Genomic DNA, 17,228 nt, shown 5'->3' with positions numbered 1-17,228 from the left:
AATTACACTGAGCGCCAATAATTAAATTTTTCCAGAAGTTCAAGGAAAAGTAGATTTTGAGAGGAGACCTAAACATAGAAGGCATTTTGGCAAGACCTATGGAAGGTCTTCTAATTTATAGACGAGGCAAGTTCACCCCTTTCTACATTTTTTGAAATTTTGGGATGAAGATTGGTAGCAATACAAGATGGTATTGGCAGAAAATGTCAACCCTTTAGCTAGTCTACACAGGAGTCTTTTTGGTTCTGTATTCAAAATATGGTTCAAAACTCCTTTAAACGGTATTGTTGCAAATCAAAATATTCTACGAAATTATCTATGTAGTGAAATAACTGACTGACGATCAACGTCCACATGAAACGGCTGAATCTAGAACCTTGAAATTAGCCACAAGGGGTTCTTGGAAATTCTTACTAAAAGGGTACAAAAAGTACTAAAATATACAAAAAATTGAATACCTGCACAACTAGAATGTGCTAGAATTTTAAAAATTTGAAATGAGAGTCATTAATGGAGTGCAGGATAGATGTGCCAAATGAATATTGAAAATTCGAACTGTAAGATTACGAAAAGTTCGGAAATGGTACTAAACTTCAAAAATGGTACAATTTCGTATTATATGAACGGATAGAGCTAACATGAAATTTGGTATGAAAATCAAGGTCGCAAAGAAAGTTCATATATGAAGGTGGTTTTGGAAATGTGTACTTAGTGTGCTAACTGTACTAAATGGTACTAAATTTGGAACAGTTTGGATTAGAGTGAACGGATGGAGCTGGAATTTTGAAATTTGTATTGGGGTTCCTGTTGGATGTACATTTGTGAAAAAGAGGTGGTTTCGGAAATGCGTACTATTCGTAAGTGCTCGACACATACTAAATAGTACTATATTTGGCACAAATTGGTATTGGGTAAAGGAATACAGATAAAATTCTGAAATTTGATATTTAGATTACTCTGTGTTTGAGATTTGGCGGGGCCTTTAAAATAAGTACTTTAATTGTACGGAAAGTACTAAGTGGTACTAAATTTGGTATCTGATGATGAGATAGGGCTGGAATCCTCAAATTCTACATTCAGGTCTCTTTTGGTATCTGGAATTGAGATATGGCGGTGGTTTTGGAAATGTGTGCAAAAATTATTCAAAAAGTACTAAATTTGGTTTTGGGTGAAAAATTACGTCATTTTGGTATTAGGTGAAGGATGAAATCCTGAAATTTGATATTGATGCCATTTTTGGTGCTTGTGATTGAGAGAAGGAGGTGATTACGGAAATGTGTGCTATAAATGTACGAAAAATACAGAATAGTACAAAATGTGGTGTGTATATGGAGGTGTTTTTTAAATACATCCAATATTATTACGAAAAGTACCAATATTGTGTGCAATAATTGTTTAAAAAGTACTAAATAGTACTAAATTTGGTATTTGTGAAGAATGGCGTCGTTGTGGTATTGGGTGAAGGATGAAACATTGAAATTTGATATTGATGCCACTATTGTTGCTTGTGATTGAGAGAAGGGGGTGGTTTCGAAAATGTGTGCTATAAATGTACGAAAAATACAGAATAGTACTAAATTTGGTATTGGTTGAAGGAATATAGCTGGAAATGTGTACTACAGTTGTAGGAAAATTACTAAATAGTACTAAATTTGGTACTAGGTGAAGGAACAGATCTGAAATCCTAAAATTTGATATAGATGTCACTGTTGGTGTCTGTTTTTTTTAAGATTGTTTTTTTTTTTTTTTTAAACGCGTCCCTTATTTTTTACGAAAAGTACTAAATTGTATTAAATTTGATATCGCGTAAAGGAATAGAGCTGAAATCCTGAAATTTCATACTAGGATCTCTGTAAATATCAGGAATTGAGGTATGACAAATGCTTTGGAAATGCGTCCCTTAAAGTACTAAATTGTACTAATTTTGTTACTTAGTGAAGGGATAGCGTTGAAATCCCTAGACTTGATATTGAATTCTCTGGTTGTTTTGGAAATGTGTACTGTGTGTACGAAAAGTAAAGGAGTAAAGGGATAGTGCTGGAAAACCAAAATTTGATATTGAGATCTCCGTTGGTATCAGTAATTCACATATAGAGGTGGTAAGTACGAAAAGTACTAAAGAGTACTAAATTTGATATTGAGTAAAGGGATAGAGCTTGAATCCCGAAATTTTATATTGAGATCTCTGTTGGTATCAGCAATTCAGATATAGTGGTGGCTTTGGAAATGTGTACTATAATTGTGTGAAGGGATGGAGCTGTTATCCTGATATTTGATGCAGATGTCACTATTGGTGCCTGTGGTAGAGAAAAGGAGGTTTTGGAAATGTGTACTATGAACATACAACAAATGCTAAATGCTACAAAATGTGCCATTGGGTTTTGGGATAGGGATGGAATTGTGAAATTTGGTATCGAGATAACTATTGGTGTCTATGGTGGTGAGAAGGATGTGGTTTTGGACACACGTATTTTCGAAACCACCCCGTACCACGTATTTTCAACACCAGTTATCATGTTACATTTTTGTACCCAATGTGTTGGATCTTACCAAGTGACAAAAGTTCCTATCAAAATTGAGAATTCTGTATATACCCATCATTATTAAACCGACCACAACCCCCAAGTATTGATCAGCATATCGGTTGAGGGTATTGGGTATTGAAATTACAGAAAAGCACACACACACACACACGTCAACTGGACAAAAGTTTATTTAACATTTCCAGTAGTTATTTCTAGTGTTTTTTTTTCTCCTCCGCTCTAACTTTTTTCTGGCTAAACATACCTAAAAGTCAAGTATTTTAACTGATTGATGGCTTACGTTTAGAATTGTTGTGCTGTTGGTGTTGTTGCTGTTGTTTGTGTTAGCCGATAGTGCCGTATTACTGACCATATTGTTGGCGTTGCTGTTATTGCTGTTGACTCTATTCGAAATAAATATGTACCTTTTTGAAAATTGTCTGCAATTTATGGTGATGTTGATTTTTTGCCAGAGATAGTACCAATAACCGACCGACCGACCGAACGGCTGTCCGACCACCATTCCAAGAGCTCTATACAAACAGTGTTCGGATATTTGGTCAATAGACATGTACGTGTATGTGTATGGACAACAAACAAGAGGAAGATTGGCAAGAGGCATTCGCACCCAAGCCATGGCAGGCAGTAGTTGGCTCTGGAGGCCATACATGAGCAGCAGCAACGGCACACAAACGGGCCGGACGAATGTGTCGATATCTATGAATTTGTACTCCCTGATGGACAACAAACAATCAAATCAAAACAGTAGCTCCACTCCGGTATTATTTAGTTTGTTTCGATGTTAAAAATACTCAAATAAATAAATATTTCGTTTTATTTTTTTTTATTCTCTGCTCGATACGTATTTATTTTCGAAAGTTGTTTAGTGTTTATTTTTGTTGCCCAAGTGAGCCGCAATGCTGGACCCTCCTGTTACACATCACATGTGAATGGATGGGTGTGTGTGTGTGGATGTGAGGTGAGGTGAGGGCAACAACGAAAACTATTAAGATATCTTTGTAATCGCCATCGCTGACGACGTCATCGACGGACGGTACCAGCAACTATTTCATTCATTCCAGCAGTCCAGCAAATGCTCGACCGACCGACCACTTTATTAAATCCAAGTGTTTGTTTTGTAATAAATATCGACATAAGTGTTCGGCTTAGGTGAAAAGGCCTATTGTCTTAGAGAATTTTGTTAACGGATTTTGACAAGGTATTGTTAAGATGTCAGTATTGTGTTGAGTTAGCAGCACATTTCCAATTTTATGGCCAAAGAAAACTGAAATTTTCTTTGAAGGGGGATAACAGTATTATTCGGAGAAGATTACCCATTACAATGGATGTGATCCAGGTATATGGATCCAACTACACAAATAAATTTATTATCAAATTCAATGAGGGAAAAGTCGTAGAAATTATTTCAAGTAGTACAAGTGGATAATTGAGGTTTCTTTCGATTAAAAAAATCTTTTATTTGTATTATTTGCAAGTCAATACTTTGGAAAATATTAAAAAAAAAAGAATTTCACGCAAAAATTTCCTCAAAAAATTTCCCACAATCAATAATTTATGCAAAAAAAAAAAAAAAATAAATAAATAAATAAATAAATAAAAATAAAAAACAAGTAAGCAAAGGCTATAGTCATGCGGGGCCGACCATGTGATACCCTACAACACTACAATATCTTAGCAGACCCCTTATGTCCAAATCCATTTTGGAAGAATTCTCTTTTGAAATTATGTCACCAGGGACATTTTCCCACTATTTACGCACCCCGTCGTGCTTATACTTGTGTGGTCCACTTTAAAGCTAAATATAATCCAAAAATTCTAGAATTCTTCACTGTCCTTAAATCTCTTCTCAGGCGTGTCGATTGTCTTCAATTGTGTAATCAGGATTTTTTTCTGTTTTTGGTTCATTTGAACCCCTAAATATTTTGCGATCATCTCCAAAAGCATGAGGCCCCTCTTTATCTCCAAATTTAGACTCATCTATGTGATTTGTTTGTCTACGATATTTGGCTATATTCGTCAACGAAATCAGCATAAAAAAAGCCTGAAGTTCGCCTTTTGTGTATTTCGGATATCGCTTGTAAGTAATGCTGGTATTTTTTCACACAAAATTAGTGGTCCATTGTACTCGCTGTCCTAAACTCTAACTTCATGCCAGATTTCGTGTCTTCTGGTTTCTATTTGTGACCTTTATAACGGCTGCAAAATCAGGAAAATGTTTACTTGTTGGTCCATTTCAACCCCTAATGTATTGTGGACATCTTTGAAAACAATAGTCCTAGCCCTTCTGAGTCCAACCCTGCCCTTGTGAAATTTTTCGTGAGGATCGGACGATATTTGCAATCCTTATATAATAAATCTAAACTGTGTTATAAGGTGAAAAAATATTAAAAAATATTATAAGTCAAATTGAAAAAATTGCATGCGATTAAAAATATGAAAAAATAAAAAAATGTCACAAAATATTACAAAATCTATATTAACATCATTATTGGCATATTTTTCTGCGATTTTTTTAGATTTTATACTTTTATGTCAAAATCGGTCCAGTCATTCTTGAGATATAAGCATTCTAACTAACATCCCCTTCCTTTGCATATACACATTGTTTATATTTCGCTATATATAACAAGTAAGCAAAGGCTACAGTCGAGCGGGGCCGACCGTTGAATACCCTACAACACTGTAATAAGTGATACAGTTTATATAGGCGAGATACTCGAATGAATTCCTCAAATAATAAAAGAAAACCATCAGGTTTCGTTCTATAATTTTCGAATAATAACAACTTAAGCTAATTTGCTCATTTCCAATTTATTGGTAGATGTTGCACGTACATGGTCTTCCTAGATCTGGAACCAATATTTCCCAAAGACCTATAATTTCTTAGAAGTGGCAAAAGATTAACATATGTTATTGGTTTTTGACTGAAACGCATCTATATGAGATACAGCCATTTGACTATATTCGTTAACGAAATAGTCAGAAGTGCGTCTTTCCTGTATTTTTGAATTCTTCAAAAAGTCACTGGAATGGACATTTTCGTATTTTGTCTACAAAAGTTGGCAAACTCCTTCACACATTGAATATTTTTGGATGGCCATCCAAAACTGCTTGGCTTTTGCAATGTCCGGTAACCCCCATTCAAATGTGCGTGAGGATTGGGCGATAATTACGACCTGCCGACAATTTTGCAGTTTTTTGGTCCATTTCAACCCCTAAATATATGGCGATCATCTCCAAAAAGAGTAGGCTTCTATTCTGACCCTCATCTTATCCCCATGCAAAATTTCGTAAGAATCGAGCCATAAATGCGATCTGTATATGATATCCTGATATCCTAACTACTTAGTTTTGTTAGCTGTAGAAATATTACCAAATGTTTAATTCAAAATGAAAATATGCCAAAAATATGACAAAATTGAAAAAATATGAGAAAATTTTACAAAATCAATATTTTCATCTTTAGAGAGATATTTTTATGCGATTTTTTTAGACGTTTTTTCTTTCCTGCCAAGAGGCCATTCTGAATTAAAGAGAACTGTCGAAATCAGTTCAGCCGTTCTCGACATATAAGAGATCTTTCAAGCATATCTTCTTTGATAGACATATATATATCGCACATATTTTGCTATATATCCGATTTGTTGGATGTTAACATCAATGTAAAGGTCAGAAGTAACCTTGTCATGGCTTTGTGATTTCGCCGGGATTTAAAATATTCGCGGTTTAATGAAAAATTTTGAATTTTTTCAGCACAAAATATATGGTCTATTTTACCCGCTAAATATTATCCGATGACCACCCAAATTGGTAGGCTTCTTCCCCGTCCTAAACTCTAGCTACATGCGAAATTCCGCGTAGATTGGTCTATAATTGCGACCTGTATAGCTACTGCAAAATCCGACATTTTTTCAGTATTTGGTCCATTTCAACCCCTAAACATTTGGCGATCATCTCGAAAAGAAATAGGGTTCTATTCTGGCCCAACCCCGACCTCCATTCCAAATTTCGTGAAGATCGGGACATAATTGCGACCTGTAGAGTGATTACAAATTAACATGGACAGACGGACAGACGGACAGACGGACAGACGGACGGACGGACATACATAGCTAGATCGACTCAGCTCGGCGAGCTAGGATGATCCATATATACTTTCCTATGTGGGAAACCAATATTTCGTGGTGTTACATAATTTTTGGCCCAATCAAACTTATAATACCCCCAACACATAGTGTTGTAGGGTATAACTACCGGCATATACGTAACGGTCAGAATTGACCTGTTCGTCTATTTGTGATTTCACCGGGATTAAAAACATTCGCGGTTAATGAAAAATTTGACTTTTATTTAACACAAATGTTGTGGCCTATTTCACCCACTGAATATGAACCGATGACCATCAAAATTGGAAGGCTTCTGCCCAGCCCTAAGCTCTAGCCCCATACTAACTTCCGCTTTGATTGATCTATTATTGCGACCTGTGGAGCAACTGCAAAATCAGGAATTTTTTCAGTTTTTGGTCCATTTCAACCCCTAAATATTATGCGATCATCTCCAAAAGAAATAGGGTTCTATTCTGACCCTAACCCCACCTCCATTCTAAATTTCGTGAAGATCGGGTCATAATTGCGACCTGTAGAGTGATTACAAATTAACATGGACAGACGGAACGACGGACATAAATAGCTAGATCGACTCAGCTCGGCGAGATAGGGAGATCCATATATACTTTCCTATGTGGGAAACCTATATTTCGTGGTGTTACATAATTTTTGGCCCAATCAAACTTATAATACCCCCAACACATAGTGTTGTAGGGTATAAAAATAAGAAAATAAGTAAAAAAGCTGTAAGTTCGGCTGGGTCAAACGATGAATACCCTTCACCATTTGGAAGGAATTTAGCAATTTAAAAAAAATGATAATAAAAATAATAAAAATTCTTTTAAAACCTTAAAACTACTGATTGTAGCCCTTTTATTAGGGTTTATACGACGACGTGGACCTGCATAGGCAACTTTTGTCATAAGCCATTTTAATATGCGAATTTAAAAAAAACTCGGTGAATAATGTAGCTAAAATCATCAAAATACCCAATATCGGCATGTACCGTAATATGGGGGCTCTACGAAGACGTGAACCTGCACAGACAATTTTTTGTTTTAGGCTGTAGCATCCATTACGAATATCAAATACCAAATTTGAATCGATTCCGGTGAATAATGTCGCTAAAATCATCAAAATGTCGAATATCGGGAGGTACCGTTGTATGGGGGCTATACCAAAACGTGGACCTACAAGGCCTATTTTCAATACCAAAAGTCCTGCAGACATAATATACATTTGAGTAAATTTTTATCAACTTACTTTATTTCGTTCGGAAGCTAGAGTGATTTCCACAGACGGACAGACGGACAGACGGACGGAGGGACGAACATTGCTAAATCGATATAGAATTTTATGCTGATCAAGAATATATATACTTTGTGGGGTCTAAAATGTATATTTCCAGGTGTTACAAACGGAATGACAAACTTAATATACCCTCCATACTATGGTGGAGAGTTTAAAAATATCAGTATTCCATAGACGAAAGCAAAATGCCCAAAATCCTTCTTACTTATAATTTTCATTTTTATTCCCACTTTTGGCCATAAGTATCCATTTTTTATCAAATCTCCTAGCCACTAGCGAAGTCGAGCTTCGTATACATTATAAACGACCTGGTCATCGGCATCCGAACATCCCCAAAGTGACCCACTACACATTTCCAAAACTGCCTCCATATCTCGGTTGCAGATACCAATAGACCCCTCTATATTAAATTTGAGGATTCCAGTTCCATTCATTTACCGTATTCTCATAACAAATTGTGAGTTTTTAGCTCTATCCGTTTATCTCTTCAGATCAAAACCCTTTGGTACATCTATCCTGCACTCCATCAGTGACTCTTATTCCAAATATCAAAATTCTAGCTCATTATGTTTGTCCAATAGGAAGTACTCAATTTTTAGTAATTTTCGTACTATTTTAGTACGAATATCCAAAACCCATCCAGGATAGGGAAAAATTTACTCTTTTAATTTTATTGGATTTCGTGGGTCCTTATGTGCACCCGTTGGAAAAATGTGAGATTTTGTTTTAAATCACTGAAGACCTGTTGTATGAATAATCTGTATCCCTGAGGTTTTATTACCTGAAAATTTGCCTCATGGAAATAAAGGTTATAAACAAAACCTGAGTCTGATCAAGCGAAGAATTCCGAAAGAGATACAAATCTTATAAAAATGGAGAAGAATGTCTGATTTTTTTATTACAAAATATAATTTTTATAATTTTTTTATTACGAAATATTAGTATCCGACATACACCAGGTGAAAATTTTGAAGATAACGACCTACACCTTCCCCACAAACCGGGAATCTATTTTGTTTTTCCAACCTCCTTGTGAAAGGTGCATATATTTTAAACATATCTCCGTAAGTGACAATGTGGGTGAGATAAGTCTGGGTCTTTGTAACTTGTACTATAGGTGTACTAAAAGTATCAGAAAGCAATAAATCTGATACCCTTGGTGTTATGTGAACTAATTGCGCTATAGTCTTGAAATTTTGGGAAGTAATGTTGATATACAGAGGTTGTTTTGGATATGTGTACTCCCTTAAAAGATCAGGGTTTTAACATTAAAGTCCGATTTTCTTCAAACATATACACACATTATTCCTGCCAATATAAGGCATTTTGTGAAAATTGCGTTAATCGTAACATTTGTATTACTTTTACTTCTTTTTGAATAATAATGGCTCTCATAAAATGCGAGAGATCCTGAGGACTTCGTTTGATTTAGGGTGAAGGTATATAGCTGGAATTTTGTATTGTGGTCCCTGTTCACAATTTTTTTCTACCGACATCATTTTTGTTTAAGAAACATCTTTTCACATAATATTTAGAAAATGATCACCAAAAATTGCAAACCTTTTTTTTTTCCTTTTTGTTTCAGTTATTAACCGATGGTTGCAGGCCAATGGTCATATTAAAAACCAGCAGATTACTCTGCCCTCCGCTTTTAAATAAAGAAGTTATCAAAATGCCACTGATAAGCGCTAAGAACTTCTCTTCAAAGGGTGAGAAATGACAATTGTTGCCGCCGGCAATCAAGGTGTAAACGAAAACATTTCGAAACTTAATTGAAACTTGAACACCTTCATGGAATTGCAGGTGTTTTAGATATCTCGATAATTTATATTCGATGCATCGCTAATGAATGTTGTTCGATGGATACATGAATTTGCTTACGACTACTGCTGGCAAATAATGGCAAAGGATAAAGTTACTTAAGTGGCCATAAAGATCATCAGCAGAAAAATAAAGTACGTAGTTTAGTTGAGATAAAGAATGACACCGTTTGCTTTCGAATCTATGTGATCTTGGGTGAAATGCTAATAATGAGTAGGGTCTCCAAAAGAAAATTAGTTAGCAAAATTTACAGGGAGCTAAGGAGTTTGAGTCTGTTGTTCCCATAAAAATTCAACAAATACATGATCGTCATGTAATATTGATCACTTCCACCATTTCGAATTTCTTCATAAAACTGTAATATCCTTGTTACAAATCCTACCAAAACTAGCTGCCAATAAATGTTTACAATTTCTTCTTTTATGTCTTCATTTTGAAAGGGAGAAAATACAAAAGAATTAATTTAAATGATTTATGAACATCAATTGTGAATGGAACAATGTTGTTTATTAAAGAAAAGAAAGATCGATTAGTTCCATCTTCGATCCGCAGTTCAATGCTGTGAGTTTTAAAGGGTCATTAATTCTTAATCACCTTTGAGTTTTGTTTTTCCCTATGGGTCCGTGTCAATTAAAAACTTCATTAATTCTAGAATTTTGTTAAGTTCTATTGGAAGTTTCTTCTTCTTCTGCTTTGTTTTGAAATGTCAAAACAATTTGTTCGTATTTTGTTGCAATCTTCTTAACGATCGTTTCAAAGCCAATGAAAGAACACAAAAAAGCATTTTGCGTTCTTTTTTATTTTTAAATTTTATTAAGTGACACATCCACAAGTGTTCTCCGAATATTGGGGTGAAATTTATTTGGTTTCGATTGTTTTATTAGTATTTGAAATGATTTTATTGTTGTGATTTTGAAAATAAAATAAATATCAGTTATAGCGACTTGAAGCGTAGAAGCTAACTGCTAATTATAAATTTTCCGCTATTCGCCTTCGACTTATTAGCATAAACATCAGTCTGCGTGTGTGTGTGCGTATGCAAATATTGAAATCGCCAAAAACCGCAATATAATAATTACCAAGTTTGCTATAATCACCGTTATGCCCAAAATGAACGAAAAGTCACAACTAATTTGTTGATTAAAGAGATAATAATTAAAATATCATTAAGACATCTCCAAAAATTGAGAAACAACTGCTAAATTATAATGCACACATTTGGTGGTGATCAAAATTTAAAGCAAAAAACAAAATCCGTTATGGAATTAAAAATATTCGCCTTTTTTCAAAAAGAACTAAATAATTTAAAAGGGATAAATTGGTGTTTTGAATGGTTATGAACAACAGAAATCATACCGAAACAAGTAAAAAAGCTGTAAGTTCGAGCGGGCCGAACTTTGAATACCCTCCACAATTTGGAACGAATTTGGCAATTCTCAAAAATAATAAAATCCGCTAAAAATTCTGTTAAAATCTAAAAAATACCGAATGTAGCTGTTACATTAGGGTCTATACCAAGACATGGTAACTTTTGTCATAAACCATATAAATATTCAAATGCGAAACTTAAAAAAAAAAATCGGTGAAAGATTTGGAGGTACCGTTATATGAGGGCTATACGAAGACGTGGACCCGCACAGACAATTTTCTGTCATAGGCTGTAGCATCCATTTCAAACTTCAAATACCAAATTTGAAACAATTCCGATGAATATTGTCGCAAAAGTCATCAAAATACCGAATATCGGGAGGTACCGTTATATGGGGGCTATACCATAACGTGGACCTACTTGGCCCATTTTCAATACCAAAAGTCCTGCGGACATAATATACATTTGAGTAAAATCTTATTAATCTACTTCAATTCGTTCGGAAGCTAGAGTGATTTCTACAGACGGATAGGCGGACGGACATCGCTAAATCGACATAGACTTTTAGGCTGATCAACAATATATATACTTTGTGGGGTCTAAAATGTATATTTCGAGGTGTTACAACCGGAGTGACGAGCTTAGTATACCTATGGTGGAGGGTATAAATAACAAGTAAAAAAGCAATAAATTCGGCCGAGCCGAACTTTGAATACCCTCCACCATGTGGAACGGATTAGAAAATTTTCAAAAAAAAAAAAATAGAATCCATTAAAAATTCTGTTAAATATCTTTAAAATACCTAATATCGGAAGTTGCCGATATATGGAGGGATATACGATATTGTGGACCTATATAGATAATTATCTTCCAGGGAAAACTTCTTTACAATTATGATGTATGACTTCGGAGTAAGCGACTGAATTTATGTATGCCCAAGAATAAAAATAATAAAAGATTTTTATCATCTCGCAAAAAAAGAGAAAACTGATTTTGGCAATGTATTGGAAAATACAGTTGGGGAAATACGATTGCCAATCTAGTAAATTGTTTATTAGGCACCAAGCTGCCACATGTGGAGTGGTTCATGGTGAACAATGAATATTTGTAGAGTGCTAAAATTGTGAAAAATTATATTCAGATGTGCAACAGGAAGGCCAATTCCTTGGACTTTCGATTTTAACAAAAGTTGTGTCGAATTAGGATGATGTTCTCTACAAAAATTCAAATAACAGCAAAAATCCAATATTAAGGGAGTAATGGCCATTTTAAAGTATTCAATAATTAATGCCTTAAAAAGTGATGACAAATAACAGCTAAAATCCCCGAAATCTCAATATTTAAGGAGTTATGGCCATTTTAAAATATTCAATAATTCATGCCTTACCAGTGAAGAAAGTCCTAAAGTCGGGCGGGCCGACTTTTTGATACCCTACACTACTTTGCTAATTTAGTAGAGCTCCACATAACAATTAAAAGTTTTTATTGGAGAATTCAATCATACACGCTATGATTATAATTATAATTTAAAGTTCAAAGTACTAAATATGCCGAAGAATTTGTATCTTTTAATTTCGGAATTGTATTACCCATTTGGTGCAAAATTAATTTGAGATCAGATAAAGATTTATATGGAAGTTATATCCAAATCTGAACCGATCTCGATAAAATTTAGCAAAGGTATTTCCCCAAATATTGTTGTTACAAAGTGCATATTACGGCTGCGGAGGACAAAAATAACAAATCGGATGAACAATATATATGGGAGCTATAGCTATATCTGAACCGATTTCGATCAAATTTGGCATATTTATTTTAATGCCTAATTTGATTTTAAAATGCAAAATTCCATGTTATTCGGGTTGATATTACACGTTTGGCGCGCAATAAAAGCAAATCGGACGAAGATATTTATGGGAGCTATATCTAATTTTTTACCGACTATCTCAAATTTCAATAGGGTTCGTCTTTGAGCCAAACAAATGTTGTTTGGAAAATTTCATCTCAATCGGATAATAAATGCGACCTACATTTTGTTCAGAAGAATACATGAATAGACGGACGGACGGACAGACGGACTGACATGCATAAATCAACTCAGAAAGTGATTCTATAGAGATCTTCAAAAGTAACTATGAGTCTATCTCTTCCTTCTCCATGTAAGAAACAAATGCACAAAGACATAATACCCTTACCGCCACTATGTGGTCTAGGGTATAAAAACAGTAGAGGTCAACCATGTCGAAAAGTCACCGGAAGATGGCTTGAAAATTTGATTGGGGGTCACTCTTGGTCTTGAAAGGTGTCAAATATCTCTTGTTTTTTGAAATTCCTACTAACGAACAAGTAGAACTAGAACTTTAAATTTTGAGTGAAGGACATTGATGAAGTGTATGATGGATGTCCCAAAGGGTATTTGGAATAGAGAGCTTTAAGTGTATGAAAAGTACTAAAATGTACTATATTTGAGACCATTTAGTATCATGCGAACGGCTAGAGCTAAAAACTTTAAATTTCGAATGGGAATCAAGATTAAGGAATAGGGTCGATGAAAGGAGGCAGTTTTGAAAGGGCGTATAGTTTGAAATTGCGATGAATGAATATGCGCGAAAAGTACTAAATAGTACTAAATTTGGCTCACTTGACTTGGGTTAACCGATAGAGTTGGAATGCTGAAATTGGGAAATAAGATTACCTTTGCATTGTAGGACCGAGGTATGTAGGTAGTCTTAGAAATTCGTTTTTATGTTTACTTAATGGAACCGTTAGAGTTGGGAGTGTAGAATTGGTATGTAAGAAGCTTTGGAAATTCGAACGTATGTGTACTAAATGGAACTAAATTTGGTACAATTTGCATTTATGTGAACCGAAATTGAGAAATAAGATTTCTATGGGATTGTGTGATTGAGGTATGTTGGTAGTTTTGGAAATTTGGAATATATTAAGTGTACTAAATTGTATTTTGTGTAAACCTATAGAACTGGAATTCCGAAATTTGATATTAGGTCCACTGTTGGTGTATATGTTTAAGATATGAAGGCGGTTTTGGAAATGTGTATTATAATTGTACGAAAAGTATTAAATAGTACTAAATTTGGTATCGGGTTAAGGAAAATAGATGAAATCCAGAAATTTTGTATTGAGGTCTCCGTTAGTATCTGGAATTGGAATATCAAGGTTCTTTTGGAAATGAGCGCTATAATGTACGAAAAGTACTAAATTGGAACTAATTTTGGTATTGGCTGAAGAAACAGAGTTGAAATGCTGAAATTTGATATTGAGGAACCTGTGATTGAGATGGTTTTTGAAATGTGTACTATAATTGTACGAAAAGTAATAAATAGAAACTAAATTTAGTTTTGAGGGAAGGGAGGATGTAGAATCCTGAAATTTGATACTGAGGTCACAATTGGTGGATAGAAGAAGTTGGTTTTGGACAGGCATAGTATAACTGTACGAAAAGTTTGGTAATATTGGTTTGGTAATATTGTTGGTGCATAGTTTTGAAAGAGGGAGGTAGAATGTGTACTATGATTGTTGGAATAATACTTAATGGCTTATATTTTTTAATTTAAATTTTTTAAATCCTTAAATTTGATATTGATGTCACTGTTGGTTTCTAGGATTTTGATATGGCAGTGGTCAATTTTCATTATGAATTGGCGGATTTTGAATACGTTTTTATTTTCTTTTTTTCTTATATTTTTTTTCCCAAAAACCTAAATTATATGTATCACCTTTATAGTCGGAAAATTTAGTACGACGTATGAAGTTCAGCACATATTGTGCATTTTGATTACTAACAAGTAAAAAACCAGTAAGTTCGGCCGGGCTGGGCTGAGCCTTCAATACCATCCACCTACTGGAACGAATTTGGAAATTTTTAGTAAAAAAATCCGTTAACAATTCTGTAAAATTGGGGTCCATATGAAAACGTGAGTGTACATAGCCGTCGTAGCCTTTATAGTATTCAAATTCAAAACTTGAAACAATTACGGTGAATAATGTCGCAAAAACATCAATATACCGAGTATAGGAAGGTACCGTTATATGGGGGCCTCACGTAAACCTGTAGACAATTTCTGTCATAGGCTGTAGTATCCATAAGGAACTTCAAATACAAAAAATTATAACAATTCCGGTGAATAATGTAGCTAAAATCATCAAAATACCGAATAAGGCGAGGTACCGTTGTATGGGAGCTATACGAAGACGTGGACCTGCATAGACAATTATTGCGGTGAATAATGTCGCTGAAATCGGGAAAATGCCGAATACAGGGAAGCATTGTTATATTGCCTGCATAGGCAATTTTCTGTCTCAGGTGGTAGTAACTATTAGGAACTGCAAATACGAAATTTGAAACAATTCCGGTGAAAATTTGGCTACAAGCATCAAAATACCGAATATAGGGAGGTACAGTTATATGGGGCCTATACCTAAATGTGGACCTATTTAGCTCATTTTTAATTCCAAAAGTCCTGCGGAAAAAACAGACACCTGAGTAAAATTTCATCAACCTACTTCATTCCTTTTCCAATTCTTTCAAAATCAATTACAAACATTAACATTTTTGTATTATTTTTTGCTATTTTCAACACAGAATAAAAGAATATTGAAATGTTGAAATTGTTCAGCTGGAAATTTCGTACGTCCGACGTATTTGGGTAACTGTCGTATAAATACATGCGTTTGTAATTATGTGGTGAAAAACGTCGAATGAGTACCTCGGTAACGGTGTAAATTAATTATTTCTAATTTCTTTTTTCCACAAAACAAAAATTCAGGCTTGTTGAAAAATATTCACAATGGTGATATTTTCAAGATCTTTAAAGCGAATGCATAAAGTTATCGAAAAAATATCAACATATTTTTATACATTTTAAACTTTTACGACTTGTAACATTTTCGAAATCCATTTAGCACATAATTAAATGTTGCTTTAATATCCCCACCTCACCCCATTCCCAAAATTTAAATCCATTTAAATGTGTGTCTTTGTCGTGTGTTGCACCCCTTTGACTTTCAAACATGTTTTCTTCGATGGTGTTGTTGTCTTTTTTCCAATTTTATGGATATTTTGTATTTGAATACTCAAAACATGCAGATAAAAAAAAAAAAAAACATAATTAAAAGACACGGGATATGCTGATCGTTTTGTCTATTTCGAGTCATAATCCCATTAAAGTGTAGAATTCATATGTAAATTATTTTTTATTCGTTGATTTGAGCAAATATGAAATTAGAAGAGCTTAAGAAAGAAAAAGAAGCAGAAGAGCAGAAGAAGAGCGCACACACAAATCACATTTTTACGATCTACCATAAAAATTATAGTTTATTGTCGTTTTTAAACAATAAAAAAAAGTAGAAGAGGTGTTGAAGATCACTACAAAATTTAAAAAGTGATTAGTAGGGATTGTAATAATGGGAGTATTGGGTTGTATGCCAGATTATATCTTAAGGTAATGTTTCAAAACATTTTCTAATATGTCGAAAAGTAAAGAGCAGATGAACATACAAAAAGGTCGTATTGAAACGTATTTAAGGGATTAGAAAAAATACTTCGAAAAAATACTTTAAAACTTTAAGGTCAACACATCAAAATTAATAAATAAACAAGTTAAAGAGTATCAGTCGGTTTTGCCGACAGATGTTAAATATTGTGAAGTGCCAGGTTTGAACTATATTGGCCACTTCTTTCATTTTATATGAGATATGTGATAATTTTTATAGAATGTTAAAATATGCGTGTTGTAACAGATTTAGCCGACCGAAGTATTCTATTTTCATACTTAATCTAATACAGATAAAACCAGTACAGAAAGTCCTAAAGTCGGGCGGGGCCGACTTTATGATACTCTACACCACTTTGCTAATTTTGTAGAGCTCCACATAACAATTAAAAGATTTTATGGGAGAATTTAATCATACACCCTATGATTATAATTATAATTTAAAATTCAAAGGACTAAATATGCCGAAGCATTTGTATATTTTAAATTCGGACTTGTATTGACCATTTGGTGCAAAATTAATTTGAAATCAGATAAAGATATATATGGGAGCTATATCCAAATC

Source organism: Musca domestica, unplaced genomic scaffold, assembly GCF_030504385.1.
Source record: "Musca domestica strain aabys unplaced genomic scaffold, Musca_domestica.polishedcontigs.V.1.1 36, whole genome shotgun sequence".
In the NCBI taxonomy this organism is placed as follows: domain Eukaryota; kingdom Metazoa; phylum Arthropoda; class Insecta; order Diptera; family Muscidae; genus Musca; species Musca domestica.
This window is presented reverse-complemented; position numbering follows the sequence as displayed.